Here is a 26,373-nt window from a genome sequence, read left to right as displayed (position 1 = left end):
GCTACCCAGAGAGGAAATATAAAGACGGAAAAGTGATAGGACAATGAGTGACAGGTGATGAGGTACATAGGGGAGTCGATGAGAAAGCAGGGAGGAAAACAACAAGAAAATAGTGGATTTGAGATGGGGATTTGAGCAGGGAAACAGTTTAGCAGTAATCAAGGAGGGCAAGCCCCAACGGAGGATGCACATTCTCTGAAGAAACAGATGAACGCTTCCAGGAAAACAGCTCAGTTAGATAAAGACTCTTTTAAAGACAATAGATAAAGGAGGAGAGTGAAAAGAAAACCAGGCAATGCAAGGCACTTCATATTCAACTAGCAAAATCTATGTTGCAACCTCAGTGCAACAGTTCTGAACCTCTCCTCAAACACTGTACTGGTGACAGCAAGAATAAAGGAAACTTCAAACCACACCTGAACCACACCTTCACCCCAGACACAACAACAGAGTGTTCTGGAGTCAATGCACTGGCTGTTTCCAGTCTCTTAATATTGTTTTTAGGGTCATTGTTCACATCAGTGAAGCATACCGCTTGACTGTGTGACTCACATTGCTCTCTATCTCCCTCTTGCTCTGACACAGACACTCGGTTTTGCTGTTATTGTCTGAGTGTTTCACAGAATTTATTACCACTACACCACACTATACCTTTGCAGCAGCACAGAGCGGCTCACTTGTAAGTTTTTCCCTTCTGTAGATAAGCAGCTACATACATACATACACAACCGCTCCCTTACAAAGTAAGTGATATTGTTATATTTGCCTTCAAGCAATTTAAAATTATAAATTATAAATTGCAGCTACGGTTGTGGACACAAATTTGTATGCATGCACTCATCATGGGTATGAATGTCATAGTAATTTTGCTTTTAATAATTTCTTTGAACTGTTCTTTTTCCAGGGTTGAATAAATGTACAGCATCTTTAATTACTTTAAAAAATAAGAATTGGGTGCACAAGTTTAAATGTATTTTAATCCATATAGGGTCAACATTATACATATAGGCTGATATATATATATGCATACATCTCCACTAAAATTTAGTTAAATATCCTTTAGCAAGATGTGTTTGATAGTAATCAACAAGCTTTTGGCTGGATATTTAACCACTCTTCTTAGCAGAATTGATAGAGTTCATTTAAATTGGCTTTTAAGCATTCGATTTCAATTTTTAAATTTGTATTTATTTAGCGTCAAAGCACAACAGCAGTCACCTCACGCAGCTTTATAATGTAAATCAGAAAATCAATCATAGGACCCCCGTGAGCAAGCACTTGGCAACAGTAGGAAGGAAAAACTCTCTTTCAACAGGAAGAAACCTCCATCAGAACCAGGATTGGGGTGGGCCGCCATCTGCTGCGGTGGTTGGGGGTGAAAGGAAGCAAAGAAAATGAAAAGTAAAATGAGACTTCGACAAAAGAAACACTGTGGAAGAGAGCCAGAGTTTATTAATAACTAACAATTATATGGAAAATGGTTTATAAACATAGAGAGTAAAAAGAGGTGAGTGAAAAAGAAATGCTTAGTACATCACAGGAAGTCCCCAGCAGTCTCTACAGCAACAAAACTAAGCAAAAAAAGGAGATCAGGTTTCTGTCTCCTGAACTAAACTCGTTTCCTTTTTATGTCTTTGCTGAAATATTTGGATTTTCCAATTGTTCTGAGTTGTGGTCCATAGAGCCAGTGCTGTCAAACAAATCGTTTTTATGCTGGGGAAGAAAAACTACCAGTTGTAGTCAATCATGATCAGCGAGAAGTTAATAGGCTAGTCATTAAAGATGTACAATCATTTTATTGTGGAAAAGGAACACTTCAAAGAAATCATTAAAAGCCCCAAATTATCATGACATTCATGCCCATGATGAGTGTAAGCAAACACAACTTTGAACATAAATTCGCTTTTTTTTAACCCTTTAAAAGCATATTTGATCGATAGAGTTTTTTAGACTGCTATATCATCAGTGTTCTCAAAACACAAACAAACAGTACATTTTTTAAAAATAAATTACAAAAAAAAGCCAGATATAGCAAATATGATACAAATTAAAACTAATAAATGAAAATTAAAATGTAATTTCATCAGAAGGTTCACAGTAATGGCTCTATTTTCAAAAGATTAGAATTTCCTGGCAATTATTTAATGGTTTAGACTTTAAAGGGTGAATAGGATAAAATCCCTCAGCTGCAATACTAAAATAGAAGCCTTCATTTTTCTCATTAATTAAACCTGTGCTCTTCCTAATTTACCAAGTTAAAATATCTGATGTGAATATGTACATGTACTCAGGTTCAGTGTAAATAATGATATGAATAATGGCTTCATTCTTGTTTGTTATCCCTCTATGACCTTCTGCTCCATCTTCATTTTTCCCCTCATCAGTAAAAGGCAGAGGGCCACTCTGCCTGACCCTGATATCTTCCTGTGAAAAGGATTTTTTTCTCTCGCTCTCTCAACTGTCACATAGTTGCCGCTCAAAAGGAATCGCTGAATTTCTCTCTACATAGTAAAGATTTTACCTTACACTATAAAGCGGCGTACAGCGAGTATTGTAGTGAATTAACAGAATAAAAATAGGATTCAATTGAACTTCACTTTAATTTAATTGCTGCAGCGAATGTTCAACATTGTCACACTGTCGTGGACATCTGGGACAATGAGAGGCGTCTTTTATAACACCTTTGCCTTAGTGACGAGCCAAAATGTCTGCTTTGTAAAAGGAGAAGACATAATACTAGAATAAAGGCTCATTTGTTTTAAAACACAACACTGTTCATTATGAAAGTTGGGGGGGAAAGTGAAGCAACATATGTCACTACTGTGTGTGTGTGAGAAGTTTTTGAAGAGGTGAAGTAACTGAAACACCATAAATGGCTTTAAGGACAGACTCTGATCCTTGTCTTCACTGTTTCTTGTCCCTACTGTGAGTGCAGGCTTTTTACCTCCTGTGCAGCTGCACAGCTATAACCACGTTAGATGCCGTAAGACTTGTATGAAACCCCTTTCTTTTGAGAATACTGCACGAGGTACATAGCTCCCAAAAGATGCATTCACATGTGCTGAATGGCATTTGAGTAAAGCAAGCCTTTCCTAAATCTGCCATGTCCCAGGAGTCTGTTTTTGGGCTTCACTTCATTAAATGTAATAAGTGTGTAAGATCCAATTCACCTGAGCAATGTGGTTATGTTTCGAAACCTACATAAAAAATTAAAATTTTAAAGGAAAGCAAAACAGTTTCATTCTAAAAAAAAGCAGCACTCAGGAGACCCTCCAACAGCAGACTGTAAATTAAATACATCTCCCCCGTGGTAGGTAAGCGTGTGTATGTTGGCTGGCAGGCTGGTTAAGACATTGGCCATTACTGGGGTTTCTGGTCACGCCATTCTGCCTGCCATTATTACACAAACCATCACTCAGGCCAACTGCGTACATTATTCATGCCCCGGGAGGTTTGTCAGAGGCGGTGACTGCAGGTGCTGTGACAGAGCTCTCAATCACAGGCACCCACGCCGTCTGCTCACCTGACCCCACCGTGACACAGCAACCCATGGTCCACCTCAGTTCAGCAGTGGAAGCAGGTCCACAGCTGGGAGTAATTGACCTACCTCCAGTTTAGCTTATTCTAAACAGAAAATGATCTGCGACGTACCTTTAGATGGAATCCACGGGGGCTCTAAGATACCCCCGACACCAACAACAGCCAACGCCACACATATCAGCTCATGCCTGTCAACTTCAGCACACTGCTGTATAAAAGATAGCCAGGGGAATTTTATTAACTTGTTTGTTCTATTTCACAGAGCCACATAACTCCTGCTGCCATCACACGCACCAACACAGAACTTCTTAAAATGGCGTGAGCCTGTGAGCCAGGATGCGTTTTTCCACTCTGCTGCTCAGATGCTTCCTGTCATCCTTCATGGGGACGAGTAAAAATTCTAGTGGCACATCTTTCCACTGGCAAAGTGAAAAGTGGCCTGCAAAGCTATTTACCTAATTTTACTGCATTTGATAGATACATGTGATCTTTCACTGCCGCCCCGGTGCCCCGCATCCACCGCTCAGTCAGACATTAGAGGGAGTCAAGCTGAGCCGTCATCCGCCAAATGTGGTGTTATTTATGACTCTGCCTTTTTGATAATGTGAGTAAGGTCTGCCACATCTGAGCCATTTGTCCACAGTGTGATGCCACTCAGATCCTTGACGCATTACCTTACAGGGTGGCAAATCCAAGGCTGCTCAGTGAAGTCTGAAAAAAACAAACAACTATACCTTCTGTAATTATTCTTTTATGGCATCTTTAAGTGCACTTTCAGTAAGATGGCATTAAGCTACCCTTATGCTTTGTAAGTAGATAATCTGGATAGGGACACTTCCTTTGGCTTGGTACTCTCAGCTGAATTTTAGAGCTACCTTGTGTGTGACTGTAGGTGAAATGCAGTGGATAAAATTTGTGTACAAGTGGAATTCAAATGTGAAGTTAATGAATGGTGAGAGTGCTGGAACCGAACGAGAGTAAAAATATTCTGTCAGTTTGAGGAGAAAATCTCATGCAAATTAATTAGTGATGAAACATGTGTCTCTTTCTTCCACCTGATACTCAGCTTTAGCAGAAACTAGAGTCTTTCAGATTCCTGCAGGATATACACATACGTTCAGACATTGCTGATCATCTTTTCCCATTCTTGCCAGTCACTGTGTGGGAATTAGACAAGCACTTTAACATGTATATATATAATCAAATGAAGCCCTTTTCAAATGATGTGAAGGCGCTATATTTATTTACTTATGAATATATTTAATTAAATATATTTTTAGTTGCATTTCATAACGCTCTTGCGAGAGATGAGATGTTTACTTTACAAACCAGATTAAGACTTTAACAACTGAAAAAAAAAACAAAAAAAAAAAACTACAGAATACAAAACTGTCTTTTTTATGTAGAAAATGCTCCTTTTCCACTGGTGAAAATTAAATAGAACTGGTGCTAATATAATTTTCAGACCCCTCATAAGCCTCAAAGGCTAACGTCTATTAAAAACTTTTAAAATATTACAATATTTCTGATATGATCAATATAGTTATTGTTATGTACTAAGGAAACTTGAGACACGAACTACAAAGTTCTTTTGAACTTCTAAAGAGGAACAATAGGAAGGTTCATAGTTGAAAATATCAAACAAAGTTAAGGGAAGCATACCGCCCGAGATCAAAGGATCTGCTGTAGATTAATAAAACTGCCCTGAACATCATTGGCACCCATCTATTGAGCATTAGTGATACTGGTGAGAGGGCATTGTGTAGAGCCAAGAGGATGCTGAAAGATAATGCTAAAACCCTGCTCCAGCCTGGCAAGCAATACACAAGTATCTGCTGTGTACTGCCACACTTCAAAGCTTTCCTCAGGCTGAGCTGAACTGAGACACTGAACTCATCATCCTCACTCCACTACAAATATTTTAACTGTATTTAATATCATGATGTCCTTAAAAGCCTTGAACGTATGCGCTAAAATCCTGTATATATGGTATGAAACTTGAATATGTGGAATATGATGATATAATAATGAATGGAACTTTGGCCCATCGTTGCCTCCTGTTCAACGAGGTGACAGCTTTATTCTCCTCAGCTTTTGGAGATGCTTCTTCATGTTCTGACACATGGTTGAACTGGAAAAGCTCTTATTAAGAGCTGGTCATATGCCGGACTATGTAATGGGTCACTCTGCAAACTGTGAAAATGAGAGTGAAGTTATGAATTGCTACATTTCTTAATAGCATGCACTTCTATTCCTGGTGAGGTGGCGCGATGCCAGCATTACTATACAGGAACGAAAATGTATAGAAAATTAGACAGATGGCTTCATAACGATGTAAAGTGTAGCTACAGAAGCTTTTATGTGTTGTTTAACTGTGATCTGTAAACCAATCTAATGATATTAGGCATTTCAACCTATCCGTCGTCAGGCTGATGACGCTTAAAAAAGCCAAAATTGTGATGTTTTTAAATAGTAACAGTAACATATATTTTACAAATCATTTAAAAATATACATGTTCTCTCTTTAATGGACACAGATATGCAATCCTGTGGTGATTTGTGTGACCTCTGTATGTCTGCTACACCTAAATCTTTAATGTTTTCTCAGGTTTATAGAATACCCACATGCATCCGATGATTGTGAATATCATGTTGAGGTTTCTTTAACCTGAGTGCATGTTGGACTCATTTATTAATATTTATTAGTAAATGAAAAGAGAAAATACACATATATTCTATATGACTCTATATAGCAAAAATCATGGCGTCTTATAAATATGTCACTTCTCTATTACACTTTAGTTAAAAACTAATTATGTGTCCTCGTCGGCTCATACAAATGCCCTTCCACAGCAGAGGGGCTGTAAAGTAATGAATGTATCGACTTCTGCGGCGTGCTCTTAGTGTCCATCTCCACCACTATAAGCAGGGATTAACTTCCTCCTAATGAAGGGCAATTCAGTGCTGTATTAGGACCAATAGATGCCAACATGAAGACCTTACAACCCTCACCCTGACAATTACAGTGCTGCAGGATTAGCAGGAAAGTTGTGAATATGTCTGCAGAATCCTAAATGAAGGCTGTGCTGCACAGCACAGTTTGCACACAAACACGTGCAAGTATGAACCACCACCCGCAATCATATTACCTGACATCTAGCAAAGTTGAAGCTACATTTTACAGGTGCACACAAGCAACAAATGCAGACACAAAAGATCAATGACTTCTTCCTCTGAGCTACCGTTTCGTAGCTCTGCTAATGGCTTATAACACATCAGAGTGACAGCATCACAAACACACAACACTCAGCTACTTCTCAGTTACCTCCACTCTGTCTCACACAGCTCACACAGCAATGGTCGTGCCTGTATGAAAGCCAAGATTCAATATGTGTTGCTTCCCCATCTGCTACATGGATAAATTATGGGATACCATAATTAATTCCTGTCAGTGTGACGACAGCATTGATAGGTCTTACAAAAGCAAATTTACCACATCGGCAAGCATTAAACTAAGCCAAGGATTCTGTCTGTTAAGTAAAAGGTTGTTTTAAATGCTTTATAGGATTGTCATGTTTAGCTCTGTAGTTCCCAGCTGAGGGCTAAGTCCATTCAAAAAGTCAAAAGAGAAACCTAAGGGGCTTGAGAAGATTAATGAGGTTCACTAGCGTCAACTAATGTTCCAAAGGATATATTAAAATATAGCATATCTGCACTCCAGAATAACACCGAGATTTTTTTTAAGTCAAATCAAATGATTTTTGTTATTTAAGATTCAATTATACTTGAAACATACTAAACAATTTAAATGAGTTTAAGAAAAACTAGAATATGTTAAGGCTCGGGGTACTTTGTCACAATGTCACAATGTCTTCAACAATGACCATATGAAATGGCCACAGCATCAGTTCAGAGTCAAGCGCAGCCCCAGTTGCAATAAACTCATCCACATGTAGGGTACAGTAATTAAGTTGCTTTAATGTAACTTGATTTAATGTAACTTGATTTAATGTAACTTGATTTAATGAGCGTCCCATCTGTTGTACTTGATGCCTGATCTGTTCTGTAGAGGATACTCAACCTCTCCATGTATCATCATATGTGTTCTACATTTGCCAATGGAGAATATAAATTTTAGCAAATAAAATAACTTCTTCTTTTTCATCTTCCTTTGACTGTGGTGCTAACTGAATTAAAGATTAGGCACCTAGAGTTTCTCTAAGCATTGAAAATTCCAACATTTAAACAGGGCAACAGGAAGCATCATAATCTATGTTTAAATCTGTTTTTCAATCTGAACCCTTCCTTGTTGTTTACATCACCTCACACCTTGTTTAATCACATCTTTATAACAGCTGCTAAAAGGCATCGCCAGTTGAAAGTGAATAAAACCATTTGATGACTTTATACAGAAAGCCTCTTTGATGCAACAGCTAATAACCACAGGCATGAAAAGGCCTTTGTGACAACGACAAGAAAATACAGCTTTTTTTCTGAAAGGGTTTGACTTAATTAATTATTTTTGTGTGTAAATGTAAATCTTAAAAAGTAACTGCTATAATAAGAGCATTTAAATGCAGTGAACAAAAACTAGTTTTCCCCATATAATATAGTGGGGGAAATGCTTAACTACAAGTGCATTAAATCTCTTCAGCCAGAACTTTATTTTCCAACACACTGTCTCTTTCTACTAAAGCTATACATTTAGCTCAAGACCACACAAACATGCTAGCCAACTAGTGAGGCAGTTTGCTTTAAAGCAGCCCTGGCAGAAGACGGATGAAACAGCTCTACCTGCTTCGGCTGCTTTAAGATGTTATTACTTTCTGCAGTGCACTGTTCCCACACAATAATGGTGCTTATGCATAAATGATAATCACATTTCCTCACTATAGCCCTCAGTGACATCCATGTGACAGCCTCTGCGCTTATGTATAAATGATGTTCACATCTATGTAGGTGTTACTCACTAACCCATAACACGGCCCCTTATTCCTCACTTTTATATAAATCCTTTTCTTCAACTATGTGCAGCATTACATGTATAATGCCTGCTCAAACTGACGTTAATTTAACACTTGTGTGCAATTCTTTACTCAAGGCTCAAGTCATAATATTGTAGTTTAAGAGTTAATTGACACAGCAGCCTGTGATTCTTAGAGAAATCCATCACACAGGAGGCAGATGAATTTTTAATTTCCTCTAGCATGATAGAATTTTTTTTTTTAAAAGAGGGGTCGTAAACATTGAACCTGGAATGGCAAACAAACGGCCTTTTCCTTTACACAATGTCCCTACCAGCGAGCTACTCTGCATTCATAAAATCAGCATTTACAGTCATCTGTCTGCTGAGGTGAAAGTGTACACTAATGCTAATTGGCTTCAATATGGCATAAAACAAGGCTTTTATCTAACTCATGCACTCCTAATCATGCTGCCCTGTAATAACAATATCAGAAATCAAATTAATAGTGAGAACAGGTCTTGCTGTGGGCAGACAGGGTAAGTGGGGAGAAATGTCCTCGAACTGAGATGAAATGCAATTTGGACTGAAGACGAAGGCAAGGGGAAATATTCTGAGGGAATTGGAGCAAGCATATGTCTCCAACGAAGAAAACGTCAGGTCCTGTTAATCTTATCTGAATGGCTGCCTGCTGACGTGGATTTAATTTTACACAAGCGCATGTCTGCTAGCTTGTGTGAGTGCACACCAGGCAGACTGTACACACACACACACACACACTTTCAGATATAATTGCAGTTTAACTTAAAAGTGCTAAACTAAGCAATAAAAAAAGGCATAGGACAAAAATACGAGTAAAAGCACAACATTCAGAACATTCACTCACTGGCCACTTTATTAGGTACGGTGCTCATTAATCTAAATATTTAATTAGCAACTCATCTAACAGAAACCCAACATATGTAGACATGTAGACACGAAGGTCAAGATGACCTGCCCAATTTTAAACTGAGTATCAGAAAGGGGTAGAAAGGTGGCATGGTTGTTGATGCGACTGAGTTGAATTCTCTGTGTCACGATGTGGGATGGACTCAGGCGCAGACGAGGCAGCTAAAAGTTCCGTTTATTGCTATACAACACCAGCTGCGAATATATACAAGTGAGAGGGCAGGGGGAATCCAGGGCACAGGGCAATCCGGAAAAGGAGCTCTTCGCACACGAGGGACTTCACAAAACACAGCACACCAGCAACCTTGCACACCCAGGGCTCCAAGGGAGAAACGGAGCCCACAATGAGCTCCGCCCCGGCAAGACACGGCAAGCGTGAGAGAGGTAGATGTAAACAAGAAACATATGTAGCCAACCTGAGTCGGCCGGGCAGACACGGGGAACATGACACGGAGTTTTTCAGTCATCTGTCTGCAGTTTTTCCCCAAGAGGGTGACGGACCCCCTATTGATCCTCTATCTAATCAGGTGTGAAAACGGTTGTGGGTCACAATCAGCCAAGGTTTCGCATGAGCCCCTTGTGAAACCTAGCCCCATCCTATCATGTGATATACTGAGGTCAAATGGCCCAGGATGCCCGGGACACCAACGACACAAACTGTCTGCCATCTTTAATCCAGTTTTGAGATCCCTTCCCAGATGCTTTAACGCCCACTCACATCCTGGGCCACACCTTGGCTCGTATGAGGTAGAGGATCAGTCCCAAGACCCTCTTGGGGACACTCCCATAGGGCTTAAAATGTGGGATTCTTCACCAATTGCTCTTATAACTGAAAAAGCTTCTTGGATGAGAGGTGAAATGTCTTCAAGAAACTTAAAGAAGTCCAGACGCTTTTCTTTCCAAGCTCCTTAGACTACGATGACCTGGATGACTGAGAAGCTTCACAGACAACGAAGGGTGTTCTAAATATTAAAGAGGCCCCAACCCAATAGTAGCAAGTTGTAGCTAACTGACTGGTGAGAGAATATTAACAAATTAGAAGGTATGTTTGTATGTTAATCTGCTGACTTAGCCCCTTGTGGCAAAGGTCCATGTTTTAGGGGCTTTCAGTGTAGCCAGCAAATATCTGGATCAAGACTCCTTGTTCCAGCCACTGATTGTTGTTTACTAATGCACAAAACAGCTAACAAGAAGATAAATCACTGACAGCTGACGATTTTGAGATTGTCAAATTTTTAAACCTACACTGTTTACCTCTACCCAACCAAAGCCTGCTCAAATATTAGTGGTCAATAGAACTTAGATTATAAGCAGAGTACAAACAGAAACCTGAAAGGTCTGGGTGCAGCTAATCTGGTCCCTTGTCTATAGATTTGGCATATTCATATGGTGCTATGTGTTTAATTTAATTAGTTTAATTAACAGTTTCCCTTTTAATTTTTTAAATGGTACATTTCTACTATTCTCTAAATGAAGTGGGTTATCTTTGTTGTACTTTCTGTTTTACTGTTTTGTTCTCTCTCTGTGTGATTTTTGCATTTTCAGTTTTTGCTGTGTGTTGATGTGTTTTGTTAAATGCATTTTCATTCTGATCATTTTTGCTGTGGTTTCTTACATCTTGTTATCCTGTTTTGTCAAACTTGTTGTGGTGTGCACTCTGGGCCACCATAAGGTGCGTGTGTGTAAAGCATCTTCTTCACAGACAATGACCCACACCTCACCACCCACCCACCCTTCCACCCAGTTTACACACAGCAATTCTTTGTTCCTGGAATGGGAATGCTGAGATGCAGTAAACCTAAACAGCATACCCTTCCCTCCCACATATTCCCATACCAGCATTAAGATGAACAACCACCCATTTACAATTCAGTACAACTTACAAGCACATACACGCACCAGAAGAACAAGTAAAGACAATTCTGTCGGGAAGCTATATCTGTTTCTCCGCCACCCTCATACGCATCATTCTCAGAGGCGACAGGCAAAGAGAGTCAGGGAGAGATAGTACATGCTAAGTGAAATGGGAAATAAAGGAGTGAAGAGGAGGAGTGGGAGATGTGACAGCAAAAGGGAGACTAGTGAGAAGAGGGAGAGGATGATAGCGGAGTGCCACATTCACTCATCCTCAAACCTGCTCCTCTGCTCAGGAGCCATGCCTCTGGAGGACACCACAGACGCCCAGCAGCCTCAGGCTCATCACAACATGCAGGACCTTAAGAAAGAGCTGAGAACAAGAAAATGAAAGAGGGCCGCAGAAGATTTGAATCAAAGTAAAGATAAGAAGATCAAACTGTGACAGGGGAGAAGAAGAGTGGAATTAAAGAGTGATGGAGAGTGGAAAGGTGGAAAAAAAGAAAAGGGAACGCGATGCTCCCAGAAGCCAGTGTGGTGGGTCTTTGAGACTGTGACACACTCTGGGACATTCATGGTGGCAAATAGGCTAAGCTGCCTTGAACATAGATTAGCAGGGAGCCACAGCAACAGTATGTGATGTTAACACTGAGCTCTGTAGTGCTGCTTCGAGTGTTTATCTGTGGTTACGCTGTTATTTTAAAACCCTTAAAGCACTAATGTGACCTCTTTAGCCCATTAAAGAGGAAGAATCCTATGCTTTTGGTTTATTATCTTGATATGAAAAAGAAAATTATACAACAATGGGTAATGTGGTAGTAGGTGGGAAAATATTGGAATTTCAGGTGTAAACCTCAGGAAAACATGTTGATGACTACTGTTCATGCTACTTTGTTGTTCATTAGCATCGGGATAGAGCAGTCTGGGTGCTCCCCCATTAGCTCATTTTTATGCACAATGTGACACAAGAGAGCAGAAACGTGGAGACAGGGTAATTTCAGCAGCTGACACGTTGGGACAGAAGCTTATATGTATAGCTGACATATTTTTATTTTACTTCTTTTTTTAATCAAAGTAGCGGACCACACTTGCAGAATGCCAATCATGGACTCAGACTATAATGCAGCAGCCCGCAGATAAGAGAGGGGGGGAGAAAAAGCGAGCAAAATTTCCATCGCTGACAAAGTATAGCAGTAAACCCTTTCTCAAATGTCTTTTAGCAAGATAGCAGGCTGTAACTCTAAAACCACATCTCTTATGTGCAGCAGCCAAAGCAAGGCAATATTCCCTCATGGCACACCAGTTGGATGACTGAGTGAACTATTTCCCTGCCAAGGCAGGGCAGTGGGCTGGCGCTACGTCCGCATAATCCTCATTGTGTATTTACAAACCACCTTCTGCCTTTTTTCTGTCTTTTATAACCTTGTCTAAGCTGGCCCCTGGTTCCCTGACGTCCTCCTGTGACTCTCTGATGTGACAACTGGGCTGAAACTCCGTAATTTGGAGTTAGAGATAAGGGCAGGGAAAGGATGTAACTCCTGGTTAGACAGTGATTGAACTGGCTCTGGAGGGTGACTGCACGGCAGAAACCTAAGACCCATTTATTTAAGTCTGGAACGATGGGCCTTCAATAACTGAGTGTAGGTGGACACGGTTATCAAATGCATATAGTAGAGCTTCGTGGAAAGCAAGAAGGAAAATAAAAGGATGCATAGATTACATGTTTCTAGTGTGAGTCCAATTTATGTGTAGTAAGTAGGCTAAACCTACAGGGACATAATTTCACTCAGGTAATTTAAAGGTTTTCTGGAGTTGAGGAGAAGGCAAGAAAATTTTAAAAACTGTGATGAAAAAGGGGGAAATGGAAACAAAAAAGGAGATGAGAACAGATGCATTAAACTATTAACATACTCCATGTCCATTCATCTTCTTTTTTTAACTACATTTAATTTGTGTATAATGGTTTAACGGCACCCACCTGGAGAATTAGCTCAGCCAGCTGTTCGTCTTGATGCACCCAACATTTGCATAACACCACACATTGGAAATGTGCATTCATTTGTCTTTTTTTTTCACTATTTACCTGAAGAATTCAGTAGAATATGTACAAATCTGAATTTAGAAAGTTAAAATAATGGGCAAAAATGGAAGTTTAGAGACGTATTATGCAGAACTAGTTCAACGTGTCAACTGAGACAGGGTAGCGAGGTCACCAGCAGACCTCAGAACTCAGTGGACACTAGCCGAAAATTACTAAAGTATAACTGTGACATAAATATGTTTCCTAACTTTTTTTTTTCTAACAGAGCAAGCTATAAACAGAGCACTAATATATTGTCCAAAGACAATGTGACGACTGTAGTAGCAAACTATGTGTGACACATCTAGAAAACCAGTCTTCAGATTCTAGACTGGTTTCTGGTCTCTGTCTTTTTCACTGAATACTGCTAAGCTTTTCATTGTTTTAGCAGCTAGTTTACAGTGAGTTTATTAGGGTCTTCTAGGTGCTGCAGCTGGAAGCATAGTTGGCCATAGTCTATGGCCACCACTGCATAATAACCTATAAAACATTCGTAAGTGTCAGTTTTCTATAATCACGGACAAATACTGCTGTCATCTCTCAAATTAATGGTTGCACAAAGCTCTTGGTTTAGTAATCTAACTTTGGTGTGGCATGGCAGGCCATGAGCAATTTTACTAATTATTTAGTCACACGAGATTGAAATACGACAGAAACAGGGGACGCGACACAAATGGTTGCCAACTAGTTGCATTCTTGTTATATTCCTGTAGAAAAGCAAGGTTGTTTAGTGCCTATGTCATTTTTCAGTTAAATCACTGCCCTGCAGCAACAACTTCAGTATCTATAGAAGAATTTCTGTTTTAAACCTATGAGGTACTGGCTGGACAGAAGGTTGTTAAATTGACAATGATTCAGACCTCTGGCCTATATGAAATCAACAATTCAGACAACCACTCTTGACAACTGGCAAAATAGTGCTACCTTTTGCAAAATACAGTGAAATATTCCAAGGCTTCTCCCTTCTTCTTTACAATTGTAACACTTTGGAAAGCTATTCAGTGTGCTGTATGGTTAATAACCCTGCTGTAGAGGGTTGCAAGCACCTAAAGCCTGTGCCAGCTGCCGTTGGGCAAGAGGCAATGTAACCCCTAGACAAAGTGCCAGTCCCTCCCAGAGCTACTGTAACACAAGGACACAGCCTAACCTGTAGGCTCACGCTCACATTTACGGCCAATTCAGAATTACCAGTTAACCTACCTACTATGCACCTCTGTACTGCAGGAAGAAGCCAGAGTACCCTGAAAAAACACAAGAAGAAGATAGAAAGTCCACACAAAAAGGCCCAGTTAACCATCAGGCTTAAACCCAGAACCTTCTTGCTGTGACAGTGCATCACCATGGCACCCCGTCAAACTAGTCAATAGGATTAAATTTAAAAAAACAAATAAATAAATTATCAACCGCCTAAAGATATCTCCTGTACCCTCTGGCATCTCTGTTTGTGCGGTTGAGAGCGAGTGTGTGTGTTTATTGCACGCTTGGATGGAGAAAATGCCTCTTTACATGAGAAATGCACACATGACCGACTCCAGAAGTAACAAACAAGCATAAAAAAACAATTCCAAAAACAAGACTACATAATCTCAAATGTCTGTGCTTCTCATGCCAGAAAAATTCAAAGGCAGCAGTAGTTTCATAGCATGCTTGATAGTTACCCAGCGGTGAAGACGTGATTGACGTGGCTGCAGGATCTGAGCCTCCCTGAAATCGAGCCAAGCCTTCCGTGGCTGCCCTGCTCTGGTGAAGGGGGAGGAGGGGGGGAGGCCTGGGTGTCGAGGAAGGACAGCAGCAGCAATCTCCTCACACGGGTGAAACCTACAATACATGAGACAGGGTCAGAAACTGCTCCCCAGTGGACAGAAGGAGATTTGATAAGAAGCTGAAAAAAGACACATCATTTAACAGATGTCTTTTGGAGTTTAATCCTTTATTGACATTGGGCCAAATGCCAAAGATCCCGTCCCTCCCTCAGTCTAACCAGTCCCACCCCCCTCTCTTTTTTTTTTTTTTAAACAAGCCCAATGACATTCAGACCTGGGAGCAAACAGAAACAGCAGGGGTTTTAAAACATGTCAACACTGAACATAAAGCAAAGGTTGCACCCAACCGTTGAGCGAGATAGACAGAGCAAGGTGGTCGGATTGTAAGTCAGTAAACCTCTATGACTCCAGCGTGGTTGTTCGGTTGTTTATTATCGGCAGAGAGCACACTCGGGTCTGGAATATAGGACTACTGAGACACTGGGTGCTGGCCACTGGCAAGAAACAGGGAGCAAGGCGTTGCACACGGAATGCCAATAAGTATCCCCTCTCTTCCAAGAGATTTCATTTTCGACTCTGCCGCAAAACTACCCTGCAAAGGAACTCTATCATGGCCTCAGGTTAGATAGGAGTGTTAACATTAACTGTAGTATTTTCTCTAATTCTGAGCCTCATATAGTGACTAGCAATAAACACCACATTAGTTTGCTTTACCCGTTTGACTGAGTACAGAGAGACATAGAAGCAGCTTCACCAAAAAAGAAAAAGAAAAAAAAATAACAGGAACACATTTTGAGAAATTTTGTCAGCAAACAGGTTGCCTTAGAGGTGTGTCACATTTCCAATAAATCTAGCGAGGGTTCAGTGCAGAGGTTGGCAGAAGAAAGAGCGCACTCCCTAACAGTTCAAAACAGATATGAAAGTTTAATTCCAAGCTGGAAGCAAGCAGCAGGCAGAAAGGGAATGAGCTGAACTATTTTCAAAGAAGTAAGTGGCATTCATAATTCACATTATAGTTTTATATGAGGAAGCAGAATATTCCTTTAGACTGTTTCTGTGCCTGTAGTACATCTACAGCATTGATGGCTGCACTGTAGCCACTATGTGTTTGTGTAGGAAGGCGTGTTTGTTTATATTCGCTTGAGTGACAGAATATTTCATTGGTTTAATAGACTCAATATGCTAAATTTCTGCGCAGCATCCTGGAGGGTGTCAAAATGAAAGCTACATGAAATAAGTGCACCAACAACTGCTGGAGACAATGTGAGAGACAGTTTTCATTTTCCAATAAGACAGCCACAATCCAGCACAACGGCTACATCAGACTCTGAATCTCAATAAATTAACTATCTTTGTTTGCTAATAAAGAAATGCAATAACGTGGGGATATTATTACGATTAAACAATGTCACGGATATCCATGTAGTTACAGCAGGACCAGCTAGACAGAATAAACACAGCGTGGAATAAATAAAATGTTCGATACATGCATCCATGTGTGCACAAATAAACCCTGACAATACAGCATTCAAAACTATACCGAGCTATTACCGCAGTATTCCTCTCCTCAACTGTGAAACTGTTAAATGTTAATGAAATGTAAAGACAACAGCAAAAAGAGAGAAAGGTTAATCAGATCTGAAAATGTCAAATATCTCAAACTACAGAGATATAAGATACACACAGACATCCACATATTATGCAGCTAAATCTACAAGGACATCTGCTTTTGCCACTGAGAAAAAGCCTGGATAACAACACCTGTGCCACTTTTAACTGAATAAAAAACGAAGCCATGAAACCATAACCGCATTAATGGCAAAAACAGACCCCTCACAACAAATAATCACTTTATGAATTAGAACATTAAACCATAAGAAATCACTGAGCCTTCTTAATACTGGAGATGGAAAACAGTGCTAATACTGCACATGATAGATTTTGTAAGCGGCATAAGTAAAAGCAAGTTTTATTTTGCTTCATCCTTCCTATATAAAAATACAAAAACAAAACCAAACAATGAAAATAGAGAAACTCCATATAAAGAAATGCAGGGTTTCAAGCTCAGTGGGTTGCCTGATTTAGTTGACCCTCTGCCAGGCCTATGCCTTGAGGCAATTTTCACATGTTTTTGTGTATAATTTTTATTTTTTTATTTTTTTTACCATTGAGTGGTAAACACTGGCACCTCACAGCAAGGAAAACAATCAGTCAGCTGGAGCTGGTAGAGTTTATCTGTTTTGTCCGGGTGCTTCAGTCCCCCCCCACAATCCAAAGGCATGCATATTAGTATATTTTGTTTTTTCGTTAACCTTTCTGCTGCTCCCTTTATCACAAACAGACGCCACAGAAGGTAGCGCTGCATATTTGATTTGGCAGATGCCATTCTAGGGATCTTATGCTGGTAAGGCAAATGTGTAAACCACCACACAATGGAGCCTGTGTTTCTTAGGTTAACTGGTGATTTTAAATTGCACATAGATATGAGTGTGGATGGTTGTCTCCCTCTCTGTATGCCCTACAATAGACAAGCGATGCATCCAGGATGAATGCCACCCTCCCAACAGCCTTACTGGACACATAGATAAGGAACTTTTATCTAAAAACTTAATTTACCTAATGCATCTCATTAGACATCTTATTCTTGTTATTGGTAAATACACTTGAAAAGCTAAACATAAAAAAAGCAAATGTCATGACTTAATACAATTATACCTCTTTAGCTGATAGCTTTTAGGGTAGGCTTGGTCATTCACCACAAGGTTTACCATGGTTCTGTGAGCTAATGCTGGTATGGCCTACAGCACTTTCTCTTCATGCTGGACATGGAAAATAAATTCCCTGATGCCATTCTCGCTTCTCACAGTGAGAGAGTAACCATAGTAGGCATTGTGCTGTGCAGAAGTGCCACTTTGACCCAGTGTTCTTTAAAACAAAAATATAAATAAGCATTTATATATTTTTTAAACTGAGCTAACCTTTGTTGCTAAGCAAATACAGCCACCATGCTGTTACAAAAGCACTCTGGAAGGTCGACACTATCAGCTACCCGTCACCGCAGTGTTGGAAAATTAGCAAAAGAAAATACTGTCATTGCCTTTTGTTTCAACATTCACCATGTTTGAATCACTATGTTTGATCATGTGCAGGTCAACCATTAATACATTTCCTGTTCATCCATTACCATCTGATTTTTCAACCAGCCACTTAATTTAACACAGCTGGTGACCAAATAATAGGGTATTTTTCTTAGAGTATGGAATGGAAACACTATTAACTTTAATATATAATCTGTAAAATATTTAATAGGACTCGGACAAGAACTAGGGCAGCAGATCATAACCCAGATCACAGCCTTTAGAGATCTTTTTTTTTCATCTATTGCTGTAACTAGACAGCTATTTACGATTGTGGATAAAAACCCCATGTGGCTGACTAACCCTTTCATTCATAAAATGCGTGTCCTACAAACCCAATAAGAAGGCTGCTGGAAAGATATCGTGTACAAATTTAGACAGCAAAAGATATTTGCAGTATGTGTATGTATTTATTCATGTATTTTTTGATAGACTTTTTCATCACCATGACCTGTATGTAATTACTAGCTTTCTCTCAACAGCACTTTGGTGCCAGCAGCTACATACTTTAAAAATATATTTTTTTTAATTTTTCCAGTCAATTGAGTCAATTTTCAAAGGGAACCTCTGCATATCTCTTTATTTCTTGCATATGCATGTGCTAATCTTTTTAGCAGGTTTGGACATTAACTTTATTTATTTTTAAAAAGAGTCAAGTGTGGTATGTAAATAAGATCATTCGATGCATAAACAACAGAGAAATTTATGTGGAGCGACCTCAGAAACAGTCCTGAAGCACCTGCCATTTTCATAGTAGAACAGTCCTGAGTCCTTTTTGAGCTATTGAGAGCAAACGCTTGGCTCGGGGCAGAAAGACTGTACACAGCTTTTTCAGCCCACAGCAAAGTCCAGTATCCAATCATGAAAATACGGCAGCTTTTTCACTTGGCAGAGGTGGGTAAGTTGGTTTAGCAATAAAAACAAAATGTGAAAAAGTGCAATGGAAACAGACATTGAAAATTAATGTGGACATACATGAAGCATATGATTTATCTGTCACTCACACTCCCACTTCACTGGAGAAACACTGGCAGACAAAAACATCAGATCTGTGCAGCATACTGAGAAAACTGCAGACTTTCCAAAACTGTTAGACTTCTTCTTTAGCGCCCCAGTTCTTAACATTTGCAGAAACAGATGTGTGGAATCATGATTGCATTTGAATTTGATTTTTTCAAACTTATTTAAAAACCTCAAAATCAACAATGACACTTAAAACAGTAGAACAGACCGATATAAAAGCATTCATAGATTTAGCAGCTACTTTGTTACAGGTACACTTTGTTAGTATCAAGTTGGACCCACTTTTGTCTTCAAACTGGAAAACACTCTGGTCCATATTGATAATGATAACATCCCACATTTGCTACACATCCATGATGTGAATCTCCCATTTTGACACATCCAAATGTACTCTGTTGGATTGAAATCTGGTGCCTGTGGAGGCCATGTGAGTAGTGAACGTACTGTCATGTTAAAGAAACAAGATTATTTGAACTTGAATCGGCACTACATAAATAAAATTGAATTAAATTGAATTAAATCGACATGGTTAGAAACAATATTCATGTATTTGACAAGTGTAGTGCTCCTTTCTGTAACTTTACTTGTGTTTTATTTCTGTTTTGAGAGAGCTATGTCGCAAAAATGCCCAGAAGACCACACGCCTACTACAACTAACTCTTCAATTTCTCCTCAGATTCCAATAGTTGGGCTCCCAGTGGACAAATAAACATTGATTTATTTTATCAATTACTTCATTGTTGGCAAGACATGTTCTGCTATTGGAAATCTAGAAAATTCAGTGGCTCAGAGATGTTCTGTCTTTTTTTAAAAGCGGAAAAGATTACACATACAGTTAAAAGTAGCATGAAGAGGTTCTTTGCAAAATGGCAACCTGCCCTATCTTATAATTCCATAAAGCATCTTATCTTTGGTGGGTAGAACACTTAGTTCTCTTATAGAACCATAGAGGGGCTTAAAGTTACACTGTTAAGCTTTATAATAATGTTAGCCATCATTGTGTTTGTTTGCTAAGATAAACTGTCTGGCATTAACGACCACGCCACATTCAAGGTCTCTTTAGATCACCTTTTCTTCCCCATTCTGATGCTCAGTTTGAACTTCAAGTTTTCATGACCATGTCTACTTGCTGCCACGTGATTGGTTGATGAGAATTCCATGTTAATGAGCAGCTGAATAGGTACACCTAACAAACTGTCCTGTATGTCTGTGAAGGTTCTCAGTCATCCATGTCATTGTAGTCAAAGGAGCTTGGAAAGAAAAGCGTCTGGACTTCTTTAAGTTGCTTGAAGACGCTTCACCTCTCATCCGAGAAGCTTCTTCAGTTCTAAGGTCAAATGGTGGGGAGTCCCAGATTTAAACCTAGTGGGAGTTTCCCCCCACAGAGGGACAAAAGGACCCCCTGATGATCCTCTAATCGCCTGAGCCAAGGTGTGAAACTGGGTGTGGGTCGCAATCAGCCAGAGTTTCAGGTGAGCTCTTTGTGAAACCTGGCCCCACCTTTCGCATGCAAGCTCCTTTGAAAACTGTCCTGTAAGCAGTGTTGGTCAAGTTACTTGAAAAAAGTAATCAGTAACTAATTACCGATTACGCCCCCAAAAAAGTAATCCTGTTACTTTACTGATTACTTATTTTCAAAAGTAATTAATTACTTAGTTACTTAGTTACTTTTTAAAAACACGATTTACAACCTGAATAGGTGATAAAGCGATAGATCTTTCAGCCCAATTCTACTTTTTCTGCATAATCCATCATACAAAATGTAATCAAATGGAAAAGTCTCTTTTTAAAACTTGTTTTATTAGTTTTAATCTTTTAACTTTGTGCATCAAGCAAAAATGTAATTATCTGCAACATTCTCTGACTGGAAGAAATTTGTTTAACATTTAAACCTATTTTCTGCACATTCCAGCACATAAAATAAAATATTTTTTGTGTTTACACTCAGTCTTTCAAATAGATGCAAGTAAAACACAGCAGAAAATAAATAACATCAAAGGACTAGCGGTCCTGTTGCTCTATTTTCACCTGTAAAGCAGGAGTGGCGTAGGCGGAGGTTTGCCCTGGTGCAGGTGTGCCGCGGCGGTCAGTGGAAGAATCCGCGAGTTTCTCTGTGAGTTGCACACAGCTGTTGTCACGAACGTTGCACTTGCTAACGTCACTGTCATGACACATTCTCGCAAAAAAAATCACGGTTTTAGTAACGCAGTAACGCAGCGTTCCTACGGGAAAGTAACGGTAATCTAATTACCGTTTTTGCAATAGTAATCCCTTACTTTACTCGTTACCTGAAAAAAGTAATCAGATTACTGCCCATCTCTGCCTGTAAGTGTATGTTTCCTGTACTCCAGATATTTTTTGCGTCATGAAAGCGGTCGAGCCAAATCTTGTGTCAATGACGGATACGTACTGACAGCGAGCTAGATAAACAGACAGCCAGACAGAGTGATGGTTAGACCTTAAGTGCAGCTCTGTCACTCATTCACAGAAGTACAGCGCTGACACTAACACGATGTGTTACTGAATACTAACATTCCCTTTCTGTTTCTTCTTCACTTCCCCTGTGGCCACCCCACTGACCCTCAGCGTTTAGCCGCCTCAAACAACAACATTTCAAAGGGGATTCAGTGCGTTCAGGCCTTCAAGTTGTCAAAGCGTCTCACTCTTCAAGGTGGGTAAGGGGCACTCACTGCCTTGGGCCATTTTCACACATGCTCCTGCCAGCTTGCCCTTACCAATATAGGGGCATGAGTGTTTAGTAGTGTAGCTTCAGTGGCTGCTTGTCAATATAAATAGGACAGTGAAGTGGAATTCAACCTTAGAATTTGACACAGTTTACGATCTACAGTTTTATTCACCCATTCATCATGCTAGTTGGACAACGAGGGATTTTTGATTGGAAATAATTGTGCACCCTTCAAATGTTGCATTCATGTTTGAGAGAGATGAATGGAAATGTTGAGATGTGCACATGGATGGAACTAATTATATCAAACTTAATTAAAATCTGTTTTTTTGGTCACCAGCAATAACACAGTGCCTTTCAACAAGGAGAATGGGATGTTTATACATGTAAACACGGTACAGCATAATACAGGGGGGGAAGAAAGAAAGAAGAAAGATAAAACCTTTATTTTATGAAGTATTGGGCTGGTGGACAAAAATACAGGAATATTGAACTACAAAATGTAGAATCAGAGGAAAAACTGAATGACAGATGAATAAGCCGGATATCCTTTATGCTGAGACAGAGAGTAAGACAGATAAACACTGAAAACACTCAACAAGACATCCCAAGAGCACAGCAGGAGTTTTAGTCCAATATTTCCCATCAAGTGGGTGGAATGAGATATGAAAAGCTGGGAGGACTGACTGTCATTCACACTCATTTACAAGCATGTCAGTATTCTCATAGCATGTCCCTGCAGTCAGAATTTGGAGGGAAAAAAGATATCCTTACCAATATATAGATCAAAAGGGTCACTTTCACACACACCATAGTGCAGAATTTCTCTAAACACTGATCAGAGGAGCTATATGCAAGTATGCAAATGTCTGACTCAGTCAAATCAGATATTAAACAGTCTTCACCCTTCCAATTCCCAGCAACAAAGTCTGTGTGAGCATGGTGAATGTAATTTTCTGCTGAATTCAAAGCGAGCCAGTGCATGTTATGAGTTCTTACACCTGCAAACCTACAAATGGAGTATTTCTAGCAGTGAGAACCTGTCTGAGGAGCACAATCTTACGTTGGGTACTGCATGTGAGGAAGGGTAACTGGGACAATGTCCTCACCAGATTCTCCTGAAATTGCCTGAAGTTCATGTGTGAAAATGGTAATGTAATCTCTGCATACTTACTAGTCTTGAGCTATGTTGTATTACAGTTACACTGCACACAGACCAGCCAAAAACAATAAAAACTGAGCCACTTAGCTGACCTCCAAGTCTACTGTATTGTAATGACTGTAGCTTCACTATAATGTATAGTTAAGATAACATTATTGCCAACTAACTTTTTTTCTGCTGAGCTAAACTTAATAGTGCCAGCAGTGCAGGTTTGTCTTCTGGATCATGGCTTGAAAACATTATCGTTTTTCCAAAGCTTTTTTTTTCCAGTTTAAGTGAACTACATTTATTGAACTGCAGTTAACTGTATTCATCCCTAGCAGGGCAGTTAAATAGTTTCTTTTAGAGTATTGATAAAAAGAGTAAATAAAGCAGAGTACAAAAACCCAAAACTACAACAACTGCAACGAACTTATAAGCAATGAGAATAGAAAGATGCACTAAAATAGCCATCAAAGCAGTCTTGTGGTCTTTTTTCTTGATCTGGCCCTTTTTGTTTCAGTCAAGGAAAGTTTTATGGCTCTTCTAAGTAATTCCATTAAAAAAAGATGTTTCCAACTTGCTGGCACCATAAAGAAGGTCCATAAAGATTATTTTTTTATTTCTGTGCTGGCCAGTCAAGGTTTTCAGCACCAGTTCAATACCTGAACCATCCAGAATCAGTGTCGGGCCAATGAATTTGAAGGGGAACAAATCCTTCCATCTGTGGCTGCAGTTATAGCAGAATCTTACTGCCCATAGGTCTGGAAATAGATGTTCAACATTCACTCAGTGTTATACAATCAAGTGGCTGCACATGACATTTCCTGCAGTCCCATTTTAGTTTAGTTGCGAGTAAAATTGTGAGCATAGTAAACACCTGTGTCTGCAGTATGTCTAAGTAGAGCTCCCAGAATTGTGCTCTTTTGTTTCCATGTGGCACCGAAGTGTGAAAATTACCTCTCCAGCTTCAACTTCAATCAATTTCTGTAGTTGCCAAGTTGTCAGTCTTGCCAGGCAACAGAAATGCAGAACAATAAGAGAAAGCAAAACCCCACTGCATGTGGCTGGATCCGCCTACGCAATCAGCCTTTCACAACACAACCACAACACCTGAAGTTTTCACATTTCAAACAGACATGATGTAGCACTTTATTGACATGTACGGGATTTCTTTAAAGAGATCACCTCTGCCCGTTCTTACTCGTCTTTAACAGAGCTTTAAAAGTGGAATACAGGTGGAATAAATACAGTATCTGTCCACCCCAGAGCAACAGCTTGGTGCCTAGTAGAGGAAGCACAAACACAAAGAGAGGCCATCTATGAGTGTGTCCTCTCCATTTCTGTGCCCTTGCTACCACCTCACTCTCACTTTGCTCACACTCCATTATTCATGCTCAAGAATGACCAAGACTTGGCTAAAGGTAAAGGCAAGAAAGTCTCAGAGTTTCTTAATTCTGCTGGAGCCGCATACTTTAGTGTAAGTGCTGCAGGGGCTTGTCCCCGAGGTACATAAGCTGATGAATAATGGCAGTATGGTGCACACACTTCAGCATGGCTGGCTGCGGCATGAATCAGAATCATAACCCTTAGAGTGTCGGGTTGTGCTTAACACACTGAGCCGCTGGATCCCCAGCAGAAAGTTTATTCCAGCTGTGATACAGTTACTCAAGCATACCGTGATTGCAGCGCTGCAGTCAGTCATCTTAAAATGCAAAACTATGTTCTATGTAGTGCCAGAAAAATATTTCTATGGAATGCAAAACTGCACAAGACAACATATGCGGAAACTGTAAGCATCATAGACTGTATATAAACAACAGACATGACCATTTGAAGTCCTTGCCATCTTGGGTTTTTGAAACCAGACCCTACAAATGAGGAGTTGAATCTCATTGAGAAACCAGGAGACGCTGCATGATCACACAGCACCAAAATCAACCATAATGTAGCCCCGCCCTTAAAGGTCATCAGTCAAGTGAGCTGTAGAGTCGTGCCATGCTTACCTTGAGAAAGACTGCACGTTTATAGCACTTCCACAATGGCTTTACCTTTCAGCCTCAGAGGCAATGGCCATCTTTTATATAAAGACAACAGTGACGACAAAGAGGCAGCAGGACTGAATGTGTGTTTCCAACCATCTGCAGCTCCAGTAAGCTGGCGGTCCTGCTGTGCTTCAATAGGTTTTCCTTGGTAATAAGTTCTCGTTTTAATCTGTTTCTCATTTAACAATAAAAAAAAGTCTGTTCGTAACAGCATAGCTTTTTAATATGCCAAACAGGCACACTGCTGCGTTTGATTAGTGTTATTTTAAAAATGCAATTATCATAAACTTAGTATCTGAAAATTAATATGTGATGAAGAGCTAGCATGTAGCATCTAGAGGTTGGTTGTGCAGTACAGCTTGTAGTAATATTTCACATGTGCAGTTATTACTTCAGTTGTCGCCTCTTTTCAGCAAGCCTTTGGGAATATGTTGACCGGGCCCTGGCTCCACTGCAAAACTACGCTTTGAATGATTTCAGTTTCTGAATGGGAGGGCATTATACAGTACCCATGTATCCAGTCAGATGTGAAATTTGTGCCCCTGAGTTTCTAGTGAATGGGGCTCTCTTGAGGGCTAAGTGTTGAGATTACTTGCACGCCATCTTCTCTGGTAATGAACCCTGTCGCGGTACCAAGATGTAGCTGAAGGGGCACAGTGGCCATAACAAGCTCCCTCATGGTGACTGCCCATCTTAAATAACTTTTTTTTCCTGCACTTGGGAGACACAACCACAAAACTTTACAGCTACTTATGAATAATTATGATGATACCTTATGTTGTAGCACTCGTCTTCATTGAAATGGCCAACAAATATGACCATTACATCTGTTTTCATCTGCATTAACAGTGCCCTGTATAAACAGAGACAGAATAGCAATTTTACTGAGCAACCATGCAAGCTCGACACATACATCCAGTGAACCCCACTCATGAACTCTGCTTGTAACTCTCTCTTGGACCAAAAAAAGTGTGGTTTAAAAGACAATTTTTCAAGCGATTTCCACTTGAAGAATGTTTATTATTCTCTATAACTTGTGAATTTGCCCTATTTAGAATTCCTCTCTTATTGCAATCTTCTGGAAACTGTTCCCCTCGGGCACTGTTCTGGTATCAGCTCATACACGCATTCACCCTCCATTAACCAACCATTCATCGCATCCATAACCTTCCTCCACATTTATTGGGATAAAA

At 39.8% G+C, this 26,373-nt stretch overlaps 1 protein-coding gene across 4 annotated transcripts in view; it reads right to left on the bottom strand.

Moving 5' to 3' along the window:
• Nucleotides 1-26,373, bottom strand: part of drp2 (dystrophin related protein 2) — a 169,165-nt gene that overhangs the window by 97,273 nt on the left and 45,519 nt on the right. For all 4 annotated transcript variants that reach the window (XM_042220823.1, XM_042220830.1, XM_005913193.3 and 1 more), the window contains exon 2: nucleotides 15,044-15,203. The gene's annotated coding sequence lies outside the window, so the exon portion shown is untranslated. The remainder of the gene's footprint in view (nucleotides 1-15,043; nucleotides 15,204-26,373) is intronic.

Source organism: Haplochromis burtoni, unplaced genomic scaffold, assembly GCF_018398535.1.
Source record: "Haplochromis burtoni strain Fernald_Lab_line unplaced genomic scaffold, NCSU_Asbu1 Contig_4, whole genome shotgun sequence".
NCBI classification, from domain to species: Eukaryota; Metazoa; Chordata; class Actinopteri; order Cichliformes; family Cichlidae; genus Haplochromis; species Haplochromis burtoni.
The sequence above is the reverse complement of the archived record's forward strand: the minus strand, read 5'-3'. Positions and strand labels throughout refer to the sequence as shown.